Source organism: Pseudophryne corroboree, chromosome 5 (genome assembly GCF_028390025.1).
Source record: "Pseudophryne corroboree isolate aPseCor3 chromosome 5, aPseCor3.hap2, whole genome shotgun sequence".
NCBI classification, from domain to species: domain Eukaryota; kingdom Metazoa; phylum Chordata; class Amphibia; order Anura; family Myobatrachidae; genus Pseudophryne; species Pseudophryne corroboree.
The window spans coordinates 629093756-629114704 of NC_086448.1; the positions used below are offsets into that span (position 1 = coordinate 629093756).

The 20949-nt window shown below is 45.4% G+C and overlaps 1 protein-coding gene across 1 annotated transcript in view; it reads left to right on the forward strand.

Moving 5' to 3' along the window:
- The first annotated feature begins 4958 nt into the window (after nucleotides 1-4958).
- GREB1L (GREB1 like retinoic acid receptor coactivator) overlaps nucleotides 4959-20949 on the forward strand; it is a 331061-nt gene continuing 315070 nt past the window's right edge. The window contains exon 1 of the mRNA XM_063923572.1: nucleotides 4959-5513. The gene's annotated coding sequence lies outside the window, so the exon portion shown is untranslated. The remainder of the gene's footprint in view (nucleotides 5514-20949) is intronic.

Below are 20949 nucleotides of genomic sequence, written 5' to 3' on the forward strand. Positions count from 1 at the left end.
AACATCCATACCTGTGGTGCATTTCAGTTTTGCACAGTTTGCTGACCACCAGTATATACTATATAGCAGTATGGTACAGTAGGCCACTGCTCTACCTACCTCTGTATCGTCAAGTATACTATCCATCCATACCTGTGGTGCATTTCAGTTTTGCACAATTTGCTGACCACCAGTATATACTATATAGCAGTACGGTACGGTAGGCCACTGCTCTACCTACCTCTGTGTCGTCAAAGTATACTATCCATCCATACCTGTGGTGCATTTCAGTTTTGCACAGTTTGCTGTCCACCAGTATATAATATATAGCAGTACGGTACAGTAGGCCACTGCTCTACCTACCTCTGTGTCATCAAGTATACTATCCATCCAGACCTGTGGTGCATTTCACTTGTGCGCAGTATATATAGTAGTAGGCCATTGCTATTGATATATTACTGGCATATAATTCCACACATTAAAAAATGGAGAACAAAAATGTGGAGGGTAAAATAGGGAAAGATCAAGATCCACTTCCACCTCGTGCTGAAGCTGCTGCCACTAGTCATGGCTGAGACGATGAAATGCCATCAATGTCGTCTGCCAAGGCCGATGCCCAATGTCATAGTAGAGAGCATGTAAAATCCAAAAAAATAAAGCTCAGTAAAATTACCCAAAAATCGAAATCAAAATCGTCTGAGGAGAAGCGTAAACTTGCCAATGTGACATTTACGACACGGAGTGGCAAGGAACGGCTGAGGCCCTGGCCTATGTTCAAGACTAGTGGTTCAGCTTCGCCTGAGGATGGAAGCACCCATCCTCCTGCTAGAAAACTTAAAAGACTTAAGCTGGCAAAAGCACAGCAAAGAACTGTGCGTTCTTCTAAATCACAAATCCCCAAGGAGAGTCCAATTGTGTCGGTTGCGATGCCTGACCTTCCCAACACTGGACGGGAAGAGGTTGCGTCTTCCACCATTTGCATGCCCCCTGCAAGTGCTGGAAGAAGCACCCGCAGTCCAGTTCCTGATAGTCAAATTGAAGATGTGACTGTTGAAGTACACCAGGATGAGGATATGGGTGTTGCTGGCGCTGGGGAGGAAATTGACAAGGAGGATTCTGATGGTGAGGTGGTTTAAGTCAGGCACCCGGGGAGACACCTGTTGTCCGTGGGACGAATATGGCCATTGACATGCCTGGTCAAAATACAAAAAAATTCACCTCTTCGGTGTGGAATTATTTCAACAGAAATGCGGACAACTGGTGTCAAGCCGTGTGTTGCCTTTGTCAAGCTGTAATAAGTAGGGGTAAGGACGTTAACCACCTAGGAACATCCTCCCTTATACGTCACCTGGCCCGCATTCATCAGAAGTCAGTGACAAGTTCAAAAACTTTGGATGACAGCGGAAGTAGTCCACTGACCACTAAATCCCTTCCTCTTGTAACCAAGCTCCTGCAAACCACACCACCAACTCCCTCAGTGTCAATTTCCTCCTTACACAGGAAAGCCAATAGTCCTGCAGGCCATGTCACTGTCAAGTCTGACGAGTCCTCTCCTGCCTGGGATTCCTCCGATGCATCCTTGAGTGTAACGCCTACTGCTGCTGGCGCTGCTGTTGTTGCTGCTGGGAGTCGATCGTCATCCCAGAGGGGAAGTAGGAAGACCACTTGTACTACTTCCAGTAAGCAATTGACTGTCCAACAGTCCTTTGCGAGGAAGATGAAATATCACAGCAGTCATCCTGCTGCAAAGCAGATAACTCAGGCCTTGGCAGCCTGGATGGTGAGAAACGTGTTTCCGGTATCCACCATTAATTCACAGGGAACTAGAGACTTGATTGAGGTAGTGTGTCCCTGGTACCAAATACCATCTAGGTCCCATTTCTCTAGGCAGGCGATACCGAAAATGTACACAGACGTCAGAAAAAGAGTCACCAGTGTCCTAAAAAATGCAGTTGTACCCAATGTCCACTTAACCACGGACATGTGGACAAGTGGAGCAGGGCAGACTTAGGACTATATGACTGTGACAGCCCACTGGGTAGATGTATTGCCTCCTGCAGCAAGAACAGCAGCGGCGGCACGAGTAGCAGCATCTCGCAAACGCCAACTCATTCCTAGGCAGGCTACGCTTTGTATCACCGCTTTCCATAAGAGGCACACAGCTGACAACCTCTTACGGAAACTGAGGAACATCATTGCAGAATGGCTTACCCCAATTGGACTCTCCTGGGGATTTGTGACATCGGACAACGCCACCAATATTGTGCGTGCATTACATCTGGGCAAATTCCAGCACGTCCCATGTTTTGCACATACATTGAATTTGGTGGTGCAGAATTATTTAAAAAAACCACAGGGGCGTGCAAGAGATGTTGTCGGTGGCCCGAAGAATTGCGGGCCACTTTCGGCATTCAGCCACCGCGTGCCGAAGACTGGAGCACCAGCAAACACTCCTGAACCTGCCCTGTCATCATCTGAAGCAAGAGGTGGTAACGAGGTGGAATTCAACCCTCTATATGCTTCAGAGGATGGAGGAGCAGCAAAAGGCCATTCAAGCCTATACATCTGCATACGATATAGGCAAAGGAGGGGGAATGCACCTGACTCAAGCGCAGTGGAGAATGATTTCAACGTTGTGCAAGGTTCTGCAACCCTTTGAACTTGCCACACGTGAAGTCAGTTCAGACACTGCCAGCCTGAGTCAGGTTATTCCCCTCATCAGGCTTTTGCAGAAGAAGCTGGAGAGATTGAAGGAGGAGCTAAAACAGAGTGATTCCGCTATGCATGTGGGACTTGTGGATGGAGCCCTTAATTCGCTTAACCAGAATTCACGGGTGGTCAATCTGTTGAAATCAGAGCACTACATTTTGGCCACCGTGCTCGATCCTAGATTTAAAACCTACGTTGTATCTCTCTTTCCGGCAGATACAAGTCTGCAGAGGTTCAAAGACCTGCTGGTGAGAAAATTGTCAAGTCAAGCGGAACGTGACCCGTCAACAGCTCCTCCTTCACATTCTCCCGCAACTGGGAGCCCACCCGCTGGCGGTGATGCAGGGCAGTCTGGAGCGAGTGCTGACATCTGGTCCGGACTGAAGGACCTGCCAACGATTACTGACATGTCGTCTACTGTCACTGCATATGATTCTGTCACCATTGAAAGAATGGTGGAGGATTATATGAGTGACCGCATCCAAGTAGGCACGTCAGACAGTCCGTATGTATACTGGCAGGAAAAAGAGGCAATTTGGAGGCCCTTGCACAAACTGGCTTTATTTTACCTAAGTTGCCCCCCTTCCAGTGTGTACTCCGAAAGAGTGTTTAGTGCAGCCGCTCACCTTGTCAGCAATCGGCGTACGTGGTTACTTCCATAAAATGTGGAGAAGATGATGTTCATCAAAATGAATTATAATCAATTCCTCCGTGGAGACATTCACCAGCAATTGCCTCCAGAAAGTACACAGGGACCTGAGATGGTGGATTCCAGTGGGGACGAATTAATAATCTGTGAGGAGGGGGATGTACACAGTGAAAGGGGTGAGGAATCGGACGATGAGGAGGAGGTGGACATCTTGCCTCTGTAGAGCCAGTTTGTGCAAGGAGAGATTGATTGCTTCTATTTTGGTGGGGGCCCAAACCAACCAATCATTTCAGTCACAGTCGTGTGGCAGACCCTGTCGCTGAAATGATGGGTTTGTTGAAGTGTGCATGTCCTGTTTATACAACATAAGGGTGGGTGGGAGGGCCCAAGGAAAATTCCATCTTGCACCTCTTTTTTCTTTCATTTTTCTTTGCATCATGTGCTGTTTGGGGACTATTTTTTTTTTAAGTGCCATCCTGCTGACACTGCAGAGCCACTCCTAGATGGGCCAGGTTTTTGTGTCGGCCACTTGTGTCGCTTAGCTTAGCCATCCAGCGACCTTGGTGCACCTCTTTTTTTCTTTGCATCATGTGCTGTTTGGGGACTATTTTTTAAATCTGCCATCCTGTCTGACACTGCAGTGCCACTCCTAGATGGGCCAGGTGTTTGTGTCGGCCACTTGGGTCGCTTAGCTTAGCCATCCAGCGACCTTGGTGCACCTCTTTTTTCTTTGCATCATGTGCTGTTTGGGGACTATTTTTTAAATCTGTCATCCTGTCTGACACTGCAGTGCCACTCCTAGATGGGCCAGGTGTTTGTGTCGGCCACTTGGGTCGCTTAGCTTAGTCACACAGCTACCTCATTGCGCCTCTTTTTTTCTTTGCATCATGTGCTGTTTGGAGACTATTTTTTTGAAGTGCCATCCTGTCTGACACTGCAGTGCCACTCCTAGATGGGCCAGGTGTTTGTGTCGGCCACTTGGGTCGCTTAGCTTAGTCATCCAGCGACCTCGGTGCAAATTTTAGGACTAAAAATAATATTGTGAGGTGTGAGGTGTTCAGAATAGACTGAAAATGAGTGGAAATTATGGTTATTGAGGTTAATAATACTATGGGATCAAGATGATCCCCAAATTCTATGATTTAAGCTGTTTTTGAGGGTTTTTTGTAAAAAAACACCCGAATCCGACAAATAATTTTCAGGGAGGTTTTCCAAAACGCGTCCGAATCCAAAACACGGCCTTGGAACCGAATCCAAAACCCGAAAAATTTCCGGTGTACATCACTAAATAAAACTCGTTGATAAATGAGGGCCTCAGAGTGGCCACTAGGAGGCACTCTTTTAACTGTTATCTGAATATATTAGTTAATGTCACTGCACATTAGCCGAGCAATCTAGATGCCAGTTCCCTCATAAATGATTCAGGGATACAAGCGGTTAAGTTTCAAAGTGCAGTAAAGAACATTCATATAAGAATGATAAGCGAAACACAAATGTGTAGTCTGATGTCTTTACCTATGGTGCGTTGTTACACACATACATACTGTTACCGTGTACAAAACGTACAGTACGGATTGTTAGGATTAGGGATACAAGATTAAAATATCTCAAAACCACAGGGGGTGCAACAACCCTTAATTACAAGGGAACTATGCTCCCACTGCCTGCCCCGGATAAATGTGTGACATTTCACTGCAGCAGCTAGGGTCCTGGTGATAAGTGACACCCCGTGCACGGGAAAGCAGCGATCTTTGTGTAGATTGATGAGAGTATTTGACAGTCCCTGCACGATGGGACAGATGCTTTAAGAAGTTGCCCTCCTCCCAGCCTCCCGCCCCCACCTGGCGAGGGTCTCGCACAGTCCGCTGGCTGTAGTCTCACCGCTGGGGAGAGCTGCAACGTAACGCTGCCAGACCCTCGCAAAGCTGCACATCCAGTCCAGCAGGCTGAGCCCTGGCCAGGGGAAGCAAGCTGCAAGAGCGCAGTAGCCATTATAACCAGGAATACAGTGGGAAGGGCACGGCGAGACGGGATCCTCTCTGCACTTGCATTGATGGAAACGGTTTCAGCAATACCACACGGATCTTACAGCCGAACGTAATCAGGAGTGATTAGGGTACGGGGGAGCCTCCTACCTGCTACAGAGCAGCACCTGCTGCAATCTGGCGTCCTAAAGGTACAGAGATGGGGTCCGACGGGGAGTTTGAACTGACCATTGGGGCAGCATGAGTGACCTGGCTGAAGTGTATATATGTTATGTGTCTGTCGTATTATGCGTTGTGTGACCAGACAGTAGGACAGAGTCCAATATACAGTATAATATAGCGAAGGCCTTTTTAAGCATTGCAAGTTGCAGTAATAATTCGAGTTAGTCTTCTGTTTATATTAGTTATACCTTTTGAATCTTTTGTAACAAACAGAAAGTTTATTTACTAAACAAACAGTATGTGTTGGTTTGTTTGATATCCTTATTTGTGTATGTTTAACAGTTTACTTATTTCCAAAATTCTCATTCCCCAGAAGTGGCAGATGAGGCTGGTGACGGGAAATTAGTTATTTGTAGCCCAGCGCCACCTTCCTGATTGCATCAGGTTCTTTGATTGTCATAATCAAAATGGTTAATTTACGTGTTTTTTTTTTTTTAATTTAAGACCTTTATTTTTGCAGCTGTATAGATGATTTTTGTGTGGTGCTTTCATTTAGTATTGGCATATGGTTATATGGTCGTTTGATGGGTGACAGAGTCAAGGCAACTTGTGCATTTATCATAGATGTGTATTGATTACACTGATGTGTCTTAGCTAACTAATTTATGTTGTCCAATCCTGTTGGAAGTTTGCATTAAATGAAATGCACTGATATTTTGTTTGCTCACTTGTAATGTATATTATGCCAGGGATAATGAATGTTTAATTTTGTTTTTTTTTTATTTATAATTGTTTGTTTCTGTCCATACTACTTTACTGTTGCTCTATATGTTATGCAATATAGAGGCTCAGGGCTTCCATGGGTGCAGGTGGTATGCCTGTATGGGGCCTGGGAGACAGGAGAGCCCAGTGGTACCAATGATTAAGACCTGTTAATGATTATCTAGATTTTTATAATATATAATTACTCTACACGTGTACACCTGACTACATATGTCATGCAGTCCAGTCTAATGGCATGTAGAGAGGTCTGAGCAGCATGTTAAGGACATGTGGGAGATCTGTAGGGATGCGGTGGTGTTTGGGTGGCATATTGCATGCACTTGCTCCAGGTACCAGAGCTCAATACCACATATCTGTGTCCACCAGGCCTTTGGGCAGAGGTGGAGGGGAGCCTACCCTTTTCATTTATACTGGGCCCCACGATTTCTGATTGCAGTGTTGTATAGACTTAGTGTAGTGAATCATTCTTTAAAGTTATGGTTGTCAATCATATCAGTGTAACTGACCACTAAATACTGCCATCATGTTAAAGTGTTCATTTCATAACTAGCTTTGCTAACACTAGGCAAATCTTGGGGGCTGTCTGGAGCACATAAATGACTAAGTAAGTGACCTAATGTCCCCTTGTATTGTCACCACTGCACTCCCACACTAGTGCCAGCCACTGTTCGAAGAGGTTATAAGGTGGCATTTTATGAAACTGCTGGCTGCTACTCCACCATGTTTATAATGGGATTAGATGGGGGTTCTGTTCAGTGCTATTTTGTCAAAGGCCGGAACCAAACCTCTAAGAGGTTGCCACGCCACCCCGCCCAACTCTAAATGGCAGGGCTAGGCTGCACATATGAGGGGAGGACAACCGAGCAGGGGGGCTAGAAGAAGAGGGAGGGGGTGCACATTGGGTTCCAGAATGCATACATCCCCTGGATATATCTGGCTTTGACGCTTTGAAGCTTCCCATATTTTTTATTGCATATAATAATATCTGATTTGGAGTAACTTGTTTTAAAATGTTGACCTTTTTATAAGTAGACACTGCACTTACCCAATCTTGTGTAATTTTTCGTGAGACTTCCAAACTTTATACCGTTATCCTTGCTTCCTGAAACCGTAGATTCCTCCTCCTCCCCCCCCCCCCCCCCCCTCCTAAAATTCCACTTTTAGCTCATGTAGTGGGATGGGGAATTATGCTGTGACTTTTGTCTTCATGTACTGTGTCCCCCGCGTAAGGACTTGAACCCTGACCCGGCACATTCTGGTGGTGGTGGTGGTGGTGGTGGTGGTGATGATGTGAGTCATGTCATAATGCCCAAATGCACTTGCAGCTTGGACCTTGCATCAGGATTAGCATTCACAGGCTAGTGAGTTCTGCCACATCGATCTATTAGTTTTACTGTCTTTACATCATATGTGTTTATGATTACTTTTTCTTTGGTAACAAATTTATTCATTTGTTCATTAGAAAAATAGTTGTAAAGGGTAATTAAGTCTGTTGTAGTATTTATTGACTCTCCGTTTTGGTCCTTTTATAGATTATTTTCAAAACCTATAATTATGAGGGGGGTTTGGACTGGGAGACTGGCGCTCGGGATCCTGGAGGTCAGCAGAGTGCTGGTGGGGGCAAGCGCAACAAAGCCACTTGCGTGCTTGTTGAGTTCGCCACGCATCGGTCTGTGGCTCGCTGCGCTCACCACAGATTCTGTTCCTCGCTGCGCTCACCACAGATTCTGTTCCCACTCTATGGGTGTCGTGGACACCCACAAGTGGGAATAGCCATGGTGTGCTGGGATTCCAGATGTTGGGATTTCGGTGTCTGTATCCTGAATGCTTGGGTCCCGACAGCCGGCATTTTAACTGCATCCCGACTGTAACATCTGCACCATTTGCTATGTGTCATATACAGGGGCATGCACCGAGAGTTCCACAGCGGCATAGGTCACTGAAGCGAGTGTGAGTCATTTTTTTTTTTTTTGGTCCATAAAATAAAGTTTTACATTTGTTGCTTGATAGGAGTTTATTCTTTAAAAAATAAATAACCATCGATTTTGACGAGTTTCCACTAGTTGAAGTAGAAAGATGTAGCTTGCCCGTTGCATAACAGTCTTGCATACTCTGTGAAATGTTTATTTTGTACAACCCCATTTTTTTTGATCGGTTAAGATTATCCTTTTTTTTTTTTTTTTTTATAATCATTTTACTAGTGAAGTTCTCTCTGTGTTGATAAAACATTCTTTACTGTTTCAGATGAAAATCAATCATCATTCGTAAATCCCCTATTAACTGAGCAGTATTGGAGAAGAAAAAGTAATAAAGAATTAAAATTTATACAGAATGTTTTTGTTCTCAGAGCAGCTATTAATTTGAGGCCCATACACACTAGTCAATATAGTAAACGTCGTCTCTAATTTTGACCTGATGGATATCGTTTACTATATTGCCCAGTGTGTATGCAGTAAACTATGAACGATGCACTGCCTCGTTAACAAGTCTCTGTCACCTGGACAGGCAGCTCAAATGGGACTCATCGCAGTGGCGTGCGGTGAGGGCAGTGGCTGGTGAGGCACTGCAGCCATAATCTCTGTGGAGTCCAGACGATGTCATCTTCTGCCGCCGTGCCAATGCCCACTACTGCCACCACTAATGGGTGCCGACCCTGCCAATGGCCTACAAAATCGCCACCATCAACTGCCTGACCCCCAGCCGCTAATCTGCATTTCAGTCTTATGCCGCCAGTGCCTGCAGCCTTCCTGCTCATCAAACTTGTGATGAGCAGGCGGCTAATACATGACTGCACGTCCCTGACTCATCGTCCAAAGCTGAATGCACGGCCCAACAAAGATCTTTACTTAAAAAATAAATATTGAAAGCTGTCCAATGTACACTGCCACACTTCTGGAAGTCCATCTCGGGACACTGTTTAGTCAATGACGTTTCCTCTTAGCCTACCGTATATCTTTAGAGATGTATTTTTTTCTGTTTCTATTGATGACTTTAGTACCTATTTATGTGGTAACTAATATGTGTAGTGTTGAATACTGTTGTATTTACCATAATGGAGTTCTATTGAAAACCCTGCTGCTCTGCAAATGTTTTTCTCACATTCAGGTAGAGCCTGATGTTGCTGGCTAAAAGATAGCATGAAATGCGCATTCACAGTAGACATTCACACATGCGCATTATTGCTCAGCTCAGCTGGGAGATCACTGTTCCCAATTGCCAGGAATGGCAAATACCATCTCATGATGATGTTAGCTTATTTATGTATAACAAATATTATATGCATTGTTTTATTTTTCCTCTATTTCCTGGTTTCACTTGCACCTAGTGGCAAGCTTATCTGTATGCAAATGAATAGTGGCAGATTTTTAGTAGTGTATAAAGAGTGAAGCCATTTTGCCACTGTGCTTTGGGGAAAGAGCTACATACGTAGGTAAAACCTTCTTCTTTTTTTTTTTTTTTTTTTGTTACCACGGCCATCATTCAGACATCTGTGATTTAAAGATGGCGTGAGCTGGTATGCTACCTATTGTTTCATTGTGCACCCTGCATTGGTATAAGCTAGGGGATAATTTACATTCACACCTGAGCTAACCATACTCTGTAGATAAGAGGAATACCAGAGAAGTGGGTTTTTCTTAAAAGCAAATACATTTTTTTCCCCCTATGATTTTTCCAGCCCCCCTCCCCCACAGCCCTATCCCTACTATCACAACCAACAATAGAGTTTGTCCTTGACCTGATAAGAGAATCTTTTTGAACCTCTTAACAGTTATTAACCATTATTATGTTATCTTATGTTTAGATATATCATTTATACAGATGTACCGCTTAGTGTACGCTGTAGAGTTGCTGCACCATTTGTGTGTTCAGTCTTTGTTTTTATCTGTCCCGGTAACCTGTATTTGCTTTGTGTAGTTAATAACAAACATGTTTTTGTGGTCAAATCCAACTGTTGGACATTTTGCATTATTATGAAATTGAACTGAAGACCGCTAAAAAAAGTCTAATTGGTTTGTTATAATAAACTTCAGTTACATCTGTAGCATAATCCTTTGTTAACATTGATGAACTGAAGACTGTTTCAAAAAGTGCTTTACACTGTTCTGCTATTTGAATCCGATAAACAGCGAGGGCCTAACTCAGAGGTGGACTCAAAAGATGCAATAGCTATGTCAAAATTTAGTAGGGGGCTGTAACACATTGCTGTGTGTCATACACTGGGACATGCATAGAGAGTTCCACAGCCGCACGGGTCGCTGGGCCCCGATGCTTCAATAAAAGACAGTGTTAAATTGCGTTTGTGCCCCCTGATGGTCATCCTTAGCTGTGGGCATCTACCAGAGCTATTCAATTGTTTCGGCGATCAGACACCCATTGCTAGTTAAAGCACCTGTCAGCTCTGAGTTTAGCCATGCAACCATCTAAAAAGCCTGAATGGTCATTCAAAGTCTTAGTTTGGGTGCCCAAGCTATGGACTTTAAAAAAAAAAATCACGCACCTCTGGGGTGTGAGGAAAAAAATGTGAGTTCCATGGCCAATGAGCTTCTATTGAAGCAACAATTGAATAGCTCCGATACGCGCCCATTCCTTCAGATGGCCAGCAGGTGGCACTTGCCACAATTGAATTGGCCTCAGTATGTTCTCAACTCTGGTGAGTGCACCCCTCTTTGGAGCAAAGAAAAGCAAGCAGCCTATCTCTGGACCTGATTCAAGTTAACCGAGGCTTGCAAACATTGGTTGTGATGGTGATCCGCTGCTGCATATTCAGATGCAGCACACGGTTCTGCGATGCATGCAACTTTTTCCCACAGACGCCTTGCTGCCCTCCAGGTGTGCAATACCGAACATCTGAATTAGGCCCTTTGTACCTTGGTAAAAGCTAGTTGCACTGTCCGTGGGGAGATTTAAAATGTGAAGACAGAATTAGATGTGCGAGGGGTGTGTCCATACTTAAATCTAATGTGCAGTGCAAAAATAATGCTGCCCAGTATTTACCCTGCATGCAAAAAATAAATGGATTTGCACTGACATGTTATATGTCAATAGATGTGTCAAAATATTTGCTCACTTCATCCATCCAGACTCTTGCGTTTCACATTGTAGTGGTCCTAACATTAAATGTATTAGTTGATATTCATGGAAACTGTGCGAATGCACATGGACTTCATCAGAGACCATTGCTGAAGTCCTTGTGATATCAGTGGGTTCTCCATGATTTGCAGATTCAGTATACATCTATACTTGGGGACATATGTAATGGCTTCCCGTTTGGTAGATGTGCAAATGTTATATTGATTGTGAAGTTAGTGGCAAAGGTTGGGTTTGCCTAGGAAATAAAATTCAGCTTTAAATCATGCAGCAAAATCACTGAAAAATCTGCACTTTTCCCTAATTGGAAGCTAGTACATTTGGCTTTTGGACTTCTAATGACCTCTAGTTTCGCTTTTATCAGTGGCACTTAGCGGGATTTAATGGCTTGTTCACACCTATGCATTGTGACTTCAACACATGAACCTAAAAATGCATCCATAAAAGCACATGCATTTTTGATATGTTGTACAGGAGGCCATTACATTGTGTAAAACGTACAACTAAAACTGCATTTTGAACATGTTGATGTGAAATATCCTTTAATATGCCTAACCGCATATGTGTAAAATAAATAAAATAGATGATATTAGCCTTTTCAGACGTGGTTCTCGCCAATCAAAATGTAATGTCTCTCCTAATAAACATTTGCTAGATCCCAGTCTGATATTGATCTTTTTTTTTAATTTTTTTATTTTTATTTTTTAATTGGCCAATAGATGATGTAATTTGTGTACATTATAGTCTACTGCCATTTATTTTGCTTTCAAAAGGAAGGTATGTGAACTTTTAAGTGGACCAGCTTAATAATGTTTTTAACCAAATATAATTGTGCTACGCTGTACATATACTTGTTGCATGATGAATATAATACCATCAGTAATGTATGACTTTTTTTAATCTGCTATCTGGCGGCAGATTATAACACTGAAAGGTCACCTTCTGTTTTAATTATGTTCTGCAAAGTTTTGAAAATGTAATTTATGTTGATAGGTGCACGAAGACTGACAAATGAAAAAGGGCTGACCAGAATGAGGCAAGAGGTTCTTATCTGCCGTCAAATTCTGTTTCTAAGTTTTAAATGTATTGTGTTGCCATTACTTGTTCATGTAGGCTTATCTCAGTGGTTGCACAGAGTTATAAGCTCAGTTCTTAAAATATCTGGGGCAGAATGACCTCCATGAACTAACACATGTGAGCTCTCATTAAAGAAGGCATTTAATGTTTAAATAGCTGTTAAACAAATCACACAATGGGATTTCAGTAATGTCATTAAACCAAACAGGTATATGCTGTTTGGACAGATAAATAAAGCGTTAGCAAATCAACCTCTAACTGCCATGTTACAGGCTGTGTTTGAAAAATGACAGCTAGGAGCTAATTAGTTGGTACTTTATTTCTCTCCACTTTATCTTTTTCTCCTGCTTTGATATATCCCCAGTGTTGGAACCTTAAAACAATAACAAATGCTTTTCCATAGTTATGAACATCTGAGCTGGTATAAAAACATAGGGCCTAATTCAGACCTGATCGTAGCAGCAAATTTGTTAGCAGATGGGCAAAACCATTTGTACTGCAGGGGAAGGGAGAGGCAGGTATAACATGTGCACAGAGAGTTAGATTTGGGTGGGGTATGTTCAAACTGAAATCTAAATTGTAGTGTAAAAATAAAGCAGCCAGTATTAACCCTGCACAGAAACAAAATAACCCACCCAAATCTAACTCTCTCTGCACATGTTATATCTGCCACACCTGCAGTGCACATGGTTTTGCCCATCTGCTAACAAATTTGCTGCTACGATCAGGTCTGAATCAAGCCAACAATAAGGTAGTAATGAGGATATGGGCAGAATGACAGAACATAAATGCATTGTTAATGTAAAAAGGTTTAATTTCAGTAAATTGTTGTTTAATTGTTAAATGTTTATTCACTACTGATGTAATTGACATTGGGGATTATTCAGATCCCCTAGCAACTGCTACGTAATGTTCAAAGTACATATCTGTAATTTGCGCATGCGCAGGACCGGGTCTGCCTGTACGCTAATGGGTTCTGCGATGAAGGTAGCAGAACGGCAGAAGTCTGTCTATGTAAACAGAAGTGTGTGTCACTGCCGTTTAGGGGCAGGGAAGAGGTCAAGAATCTGTCGTAGCGCAGAGATTTCTCGGCCTCTGCGATAGGCAGCTTACGCGAGACCGTGGTGAGTGAGCGATCCGATGCTGTGTCCTACGACGCAGGTCGGATCACTAGTGCATACAGCGCTGTCACTGCTGCTTCCAAGGAATAAGTGATGCAGCGCCGTCACTGCTGCTTCCAAGGAATAAGTGATACAGCACCGTCACTGCTGCTTCCAAGGAATAAGTGATACAGCGCCGTCACTGCTGCTTCCAAGGAATAAGTGATACAGCGCCGTCACTGCTGCTTCCAAGGAATAAGTGATACAGCACCGTCACTGCTGCTTCCAAGGAATAAGTGATACAGCACCGTCACTGCTGCTTCCAAGGAATAAGTGGTACAGCGCCGTCACTGCTGCTTCCAAGGAATAAGTGATACAGCGCCGTCACTGCTGCTTCCAAGGAATAAGTGTTACAGCGCCGTCACTGCTGCTTCCAAGTAATAAGTGTTACAGCGCCGTCACTGCTGCTTCCAAGTAATAAGTGATACAGCACCCTCACTGCTGCTTCCAAGGAATAAGTGATACAGCGCCGTCACTGCTGCTTCCAAGGAATAAGTCATACAGCGCCGTCACTGCTGCTTCCAAGGAATAAGTGTTACAGCGCTATCACTGCTGCTTCCAAGGAATAAGTGTTACAGCGCTATTACTGCTGCTTCCAAGGAATAAGTCATACAGCGCCGTCACTGCTGCTTCCAAGGAATAAGTGATACAGCGCTATCACTGCTGCTTCCAAGGAATAAGTGTTACAGCGCTATTACTGCTGCTTCCAAGGAATAAGTGATACAGCGCCGTCACTGCTGCTTCCAAGGAATAAGTGTTACAGCGCCGTCACTGCTGCTTCCAAGGAATAAGTGATACAGCGCTATCACTGCTGCTTCCAAGGAATAAGTGTTACAGCGCCGTCACTGCTGCTTCCAAGGAATAAGTCATACAGCGCCGTCACTGCTGCTTCCAAGGAATAAGTGATACAGCGCTATCACTGCTGCTTCCACGGAATAAGTGTTACAGCGCCGTCACTGCTGCTTCCAAGGAATAAGTCATACAGCGCTATTACTGCTGCTTCCAAGGAATAAGTGTTACAGCGCCATCACTGCTGCTTCCAAGGAATAAGTCATACAGCGCCGTCACTGCTGCTTCCAAGGAATAAGTCATACAGCGCCGTCACTGCTGCTTCCAAGGAATAAGTCATACAGCGCTATTACTGCTGCTTCCAAGGAATAAGTGATACAGCGCCGTCACTGCTGCTTTCAAGGAATAAGACATACAGTGCTATCACTGCTGCTTCCAAGGAATAAGTGTTACAGCGCTGTCACTGCTGCTTCCAAGGAATAAGTCATACAGCGCCGTCACTGCTGCTTCCAAGGAATAAGTGATACAGCGCCGTCACTGCTGCTTCCAAGGAATAAGTCATACAGCGCTATCACTGCTGCTTCCAAGGAATAAGTCCATACAGCGCCGTCACTGCTGCTTCCAAGGAATAAGTCATACAGCGCCGTCACTGCTGCTTCCAAGGAATAAGTGTTACAGCGCTATCACTGCTGCTTCCAAGGAATAAGTGTTACAGCGCTATTACTGCTGCTTCCAAGGAATAAGTCATACAGCGCCGTCACTGCTGCTTCCAAGGAATAAGTGATACAGCGCTATCACTGCTGCTTCCAAGGAATAAGTGTTACAGCGCTATTACTGCTGCTTCCAAGGAATAAGTGATACAGCGCCGTCACTGCTGCTTCCAAGGAATAAGTGTTACAGCGCCGTCACTGCTGCTTCCAAGGAATAAGTGATACAGCGCTATCACTGCTGCTTCCAAGGAATAAGTGTTACAGCGCCGTCACTGCTGCTTCCAAGGAATAAGTCATACAGCGCCGTCACTGCTGCTTCCAAGGAATAAGTGATACAGCGCTATCACTGCTGCTTCCAAGGAATAAGTGTTACAGCGCCGTCACTGCTGCTTCCAAGGAATAAGTCATACAGCGCTATTACTGCTGCTTCCAAGGAATAAGTGTTACAGCGCCATCACTGCTGCTTCCAAGGAATAAGTCATACAGCGCCGTCACTGCTGCTTCCAAGGAATAAGTCATACAGCGCCGTCACTGCTGCTTCCAAGGAATAAGTCATACAGCGCCGTCACTGCTGCTTCCAAGGAATAAGTCATACAGCGCCGTCACTGCTGCTTCCAAGGAATAAGTCATACAGCGCTATTACTGCTGCTTCCAAGGAATAAGTCATACAGCGCTGTCACTGCTGCTTCCAAGGAATAAGTGATACAGCGCCGTCACTGCTGCTTCCAAGGAATAAGTGTTACAGCGCCGTCACTGCTGCTTCCAAGGAATAAGTGATACAGCGCCATCACTGCTGCTTCCAAGGAATAAGTCATACAGCGCCGTCACTGCTGCTTCCAAGGAATAAGTCATACAGCGCTGTCACTGCTGCTTCCAAGGAATAAGTGATACAGCGCCGTCACTGCTGCTTCCAAGGAATAAGTGATACAGCGCCGTCACTGCTGCTTCCAAGGAATAAGTGATACAGCGCCATCACTGCTGCTTCCAAGGAATAAGTCATACAGCGCCATCACTGCTGCTTCCAAGGAATAAGTCATACAGCGCCGTCACTGCTGCTTCCAAGGAATAAGTCATACAGCGCCGTCACTGCTGCTTCCATGGAATAAGTCATACAGCGCCGTCACTGCTGCTTCCAAGGAATAAGTGATACAGCGCCGTCACTGCTGCTTCCAAGGAATAAGTCATACAGCGCCGTCACTGCTGCTTCCAAGGAATAAGTCATACAGCGCCGTCACTGCTGCTTCCAAGGAATAAGTGATATAGCGCCGTCACTGCTGCTTCCAAGGAATAAGTCATACAGCGCTGTCACTGCTGCTTCCAAGGAATAAGTGATACAGCGCCGTCACTGCTGCTTCCAAGTAATAAGTCATACAGCGCCATCACTGCTGCTTCCAAGGAATAAGTCATACAGTGCCGTCACTGCTGCTTCCAAGGAATAAGTCATACAGCGCCGTCACTGCTGCTTCCAAGGAATAAGTCATACAGCGCCGTCACTGCTGCTTCCAAGGAATAAGTGATACAGCGCTATCACTGCTGCTTCCAAGGAATAAGTGATACAGCGCTATCACTGCTGCTTCCAAGGAATAAGTCATACAGCGCCGTCACTGCTGCTTCCAAGGAATAAGTCATACAGCGCCGTCACTGCTGCTTCCAAGGAATAAGTGATACAGCGCCGTCACTGCTGCTTCCAAGGAATAAGTCATACAGCGCCATCACTGCTGCTTCCAAGGAATAAGTGATACAGCGCCGTCACTGCTGCTTCCAAGGAATAAGACATACAGTGCTATCACTGCTGCTTCCAAGGAATAAGTCATACAGCGCTGTCACTGCTGCTTCCAAGGAATAAGTCATACAGCGCTGTCACTGCTGCTTCCAAGGAATAAGTGATACAGCGCTATCACTGCTGCTTCCAAGGAATAAGTGATACAGCGCTATCACTGCTGCTTCCAAGGAATAAGTCATACAGCGCCGTCACTGCTGCTTCCAAGGAATAAGTCATACAGCGCCGTCACTGCTGCTTCCAAGGAATAAGTGATACAGCGCCGTCACTGCTGCTTCCAAGGAATAAGTCATACAGCGCCGTCACTGCTGCTTCCAAGGAATAAGTGTTACAGCGCTATCACTGCTGCTTCCAGGGAATAAGTGTTACAGCGCTATTACTGCTGCTTCCAAGGAATAAGTCATACAGCGCCGTCACTGCTGCTTCCAAGGAATAAGTGATACAGCGCTATCACTGCTGCTTCCAAGGAATAAGTGTTACAGCGCTATTACTGCTGCTTCCAAGGAATAAGTGATACAGCGCCGTCACTGCTGCTTCCAAGGAATAAGTGTTACAGCGCCGTCACTGCTGCTTCCAAGGAATAAGTGATACAGCGCTATCACTGCTGCTTCCAAGGAATAAGTGTTACAGCGCCGTCACTGCTGCTTCCAAGGAATAAGTCATACAGCGCCGTCACTGCTGCTTCCAAGGAATAAGTGATACAGCGCTATCACTGCTGCTTCCAAGGAATAAGTGTTACAGCGCTATCACTGCTGCTTCCAAGGAATAAGTCATACAGCGCCGTCACTGCTGCTTCCAAGGAATAAGTCATACAGCGCCGTCACTGCTGCTTCCAAGGAATAAGTGTTACAGCGCTATCACTGCTGCTTCCAAGGAATAAGTGTTACAGCGCTATTACTGCTGCTTCCAAGGAATAAGTCATACAGCGCCGTCACTGCTGCTTCCAAGGAATAAGTGATACAGCGCTGTCACTGCTGCTTCCAAGGAATAAGTGTTACAGCGCTATTACTGCTGCTTCCAAGGAATAAGTGATACAGCGCCGTCACTGCTGCTTCCAAGGAATAAGTGTTACAGCGCCGTCACTGCTGCTTCCAAGGAATAAGTGATACAGCGCTATCACTGCTGCTTCCAAGGAATAAGTGTTACAGCGCCGTCACTGCTGCTTCCAAGGAATAAGTCATACAGCGCTATCACTGCTGCTTCCAAGGAATAAGTGTTACAGCGCTATTACTGCTGCTTCCAAGGAATAAGTGATACAGCGCCGTCACTGCTGCTTCCAAGGAATAAGTGATACAGCGCCGTCACTGCTGCTTCCAAGGAATAAGTGATACAGCGCTATCACTGCTGCTTCCAAGGAATAAGTGTTACAGCGCCGTCACTGCTGCTTCCAAGGAATAAGTCATACAGCGCCGTCACTGCTGCTTCCAAGGAATAAGTGATACAGCGCTATCACTGCTGCTTCCAAGGAATAAGTGTTACAGCGCCGTCACTGCTGCTTCCAAGGAATAAGTCATACAGCGCTATTACTGCTGCTTCCAAGGAATAAGTGTTACAGCGCCATCACTGCTGCTTCCAAGGAATAAGTCATACAGCGCCGTCACTGCTGCTTCCAAGGAATAAGTCATACAGCGCTATTACTGCTGCTTCCAAGGAATAAGTGATACAGCGCCGTCACTGCTGCTTTCAAGGAATAAGACATACAGTGCTATCACTGCTGCTTCCAAGGAATAAGTGTTACAGCGCTGTCACTGCTGCTTCCAAGGAATAAGTCATACAGCGCCGTCACTGCTGCTTCCAAGGAATAAGTGATATAGCGCCGTCGCTGCTGCTTCCAAGGAATAAGTCATACAGCGCTATTACTGCTGCTTCCAAGGAATAAGTGATACAGCGCCGTCACTGCTGCTTCCAAGGAATAAGTCATACAGCGCCGTCACTGCTGCTTCCAAGGAATAAGTGTTACAGCGCTATCACTGCTGCTTCCAAGGAATAAGTGTTACAGCGCTATTACTGCTGCTTCCAAGGAATAAGTCATACAGCGCCGTCACTGCTGCTTCCAAGGAATAAGTGATACAGCGCTATCACTGCTGCTTCCAAGGAATAAGTGTTACAGCGCTATTACTGCTGCTTCCAAGGAATAAGTGATACAGCGCCGTCACTGCTGCTTCCAAGGAATAAGTGTTACAGCGCCGTCACTGCTGCTTCCAAGGAATAAGTGATACAGCGCTATCACTGCTGCTTCCAAGGAATAAGTGTTACAGCGCCGTCACTGCTGCTTCCAAGGAATAAGTCATACAGCGCTGTCACTGCTGCTTCCAAGGAATAAGTGATACAGCGCCGTCACTGCTGCTTCCAAGTAATAAGTCATACAGCGCCATCACTGCTGCTTCCAAGGAATAAGTCATACAGCGCCGTCACTGCTGCTTCCAAGGAATAAGTCATACAGCGCCGTCACTGCTGCTTCCATGGAATAAGTCATACAGCGCCGTCACTGCTGCTTCCAAGGAATAAGTGATACAGCGCTATCACTGCTGCTTCCAAGGAATAAGTCCTACAGCGCCGTCACTGCTGCTTCCAAGGAATAAGTGATACAGCGCCGTCACTGCTGCTTCCAAGGAATAAGTGATACAGCGCCGTCACTGCTGCTTCCAAGAAATAAGTCATACAGCGCCATCACTGCTGCTTCCAAGGAATAAGTGATACAGCGCCGTCACTGCTGCTTCCAAGGAATAAGTCATACAGCGCCGTCACTGCTGCTTCCATGGAATAAGTCATACAGCGCCGTCACTGCTGCTTCCAAGGAATAAGTGATACAGCGCTATCACTGCTGCTTCCAAGGAATAAGTCATACAGCGCTATTACTGCTGCTTCCAAGGAATAAGTGTTACAGCGCCATCACTGCTGCTTCCAAGGAATAAGTGATACAGCGCCGTCACTGCTGCTTCCAAGGAATAAGACATACAGTGCTGTCACTGCTGCTTCCAAGGAATAAGTCATACAGCGCTGTCACTGCTGCTTCCAAGGAATAAGTCATACAGCGCTGTCACTGCTGCTTCCAAGGAATAAGTGATACAGCGCTATCACTGCTGCTTCCAAGGAATAAGTGATACAGCGCTATCACTGCTGCTTCCAAGGAATAAGTCATACAGCGCCGTCACTGCTGCTTCCAAGGAATAAGTGATACAGCGCCGTCACTGCTGCTTCCAAGGAATAAGTGATACAGCGCCGTCACTGCTGCTTCCAAGGAATAAGTGATACAGCGCCGTCACTGCTGCTTCCAAGGAATAAGTCATACAGCGCCGTCACTGCTACTTCCAAGGAATAAGTGATACAGCGCCGTCACTGCTGCTTCCAAGGAATAAGTGATACAGCGCTGTCACTGCTGCTTCCAAGGAATAAGTGTTACAGCGCCGTCACTGCTGCTTCCAAGGAATAAGTCATACAGCGCCGTCACTGCTGCTTCCAAGGAATAAGTGATACAGCGCCATCACTGCTGCTTCCAAGGAATAAGTGTTACAGCGCCGTCACTGCTGCTTCCAAGGAATAAGTCATACAGCGCTATTACTGCTGCTTCCAAGGAATAAGTGTTACAGCGCCATCACTGCTGCTTCCAAGGAATAAGTGATACAGCGCCGTCACTGCTGCTTCCAAGGAATAAGTCATACAGCGCTGTCACTGCTGCTTCCAAGGAATAAGTGATACAGCGCCGTCACTGCTGCTTCCAAGGAATAAGTGATACAGCGCTATCACTGCTGCTTCCAAGGAATAAGTGATACAGCGCTATTACTGCTGCTTCCAAGGAATAAGTGATACAGCGCTATCACTGCTGCTTCCAAGGAATAAGTCATACAGCGCCGTCACTGCTGCTTCCAAGGAATAAGTGATACAGCGCCGTCACTGCTGCTTCCAAGGAATAAGTGATACAGCGCCGTCACTGCTGCTTCCAAGGAATAAGTCATACAGCGCCATCACTGCTGCTTCCAAGGAATAAGTGATACAGCGCCGTCACTGCTGCTTCCAAGGAATAAGACATACAGTGCTATCACTGCTGCTTCCAAGGAATAAGTCATACAGCGCTGTC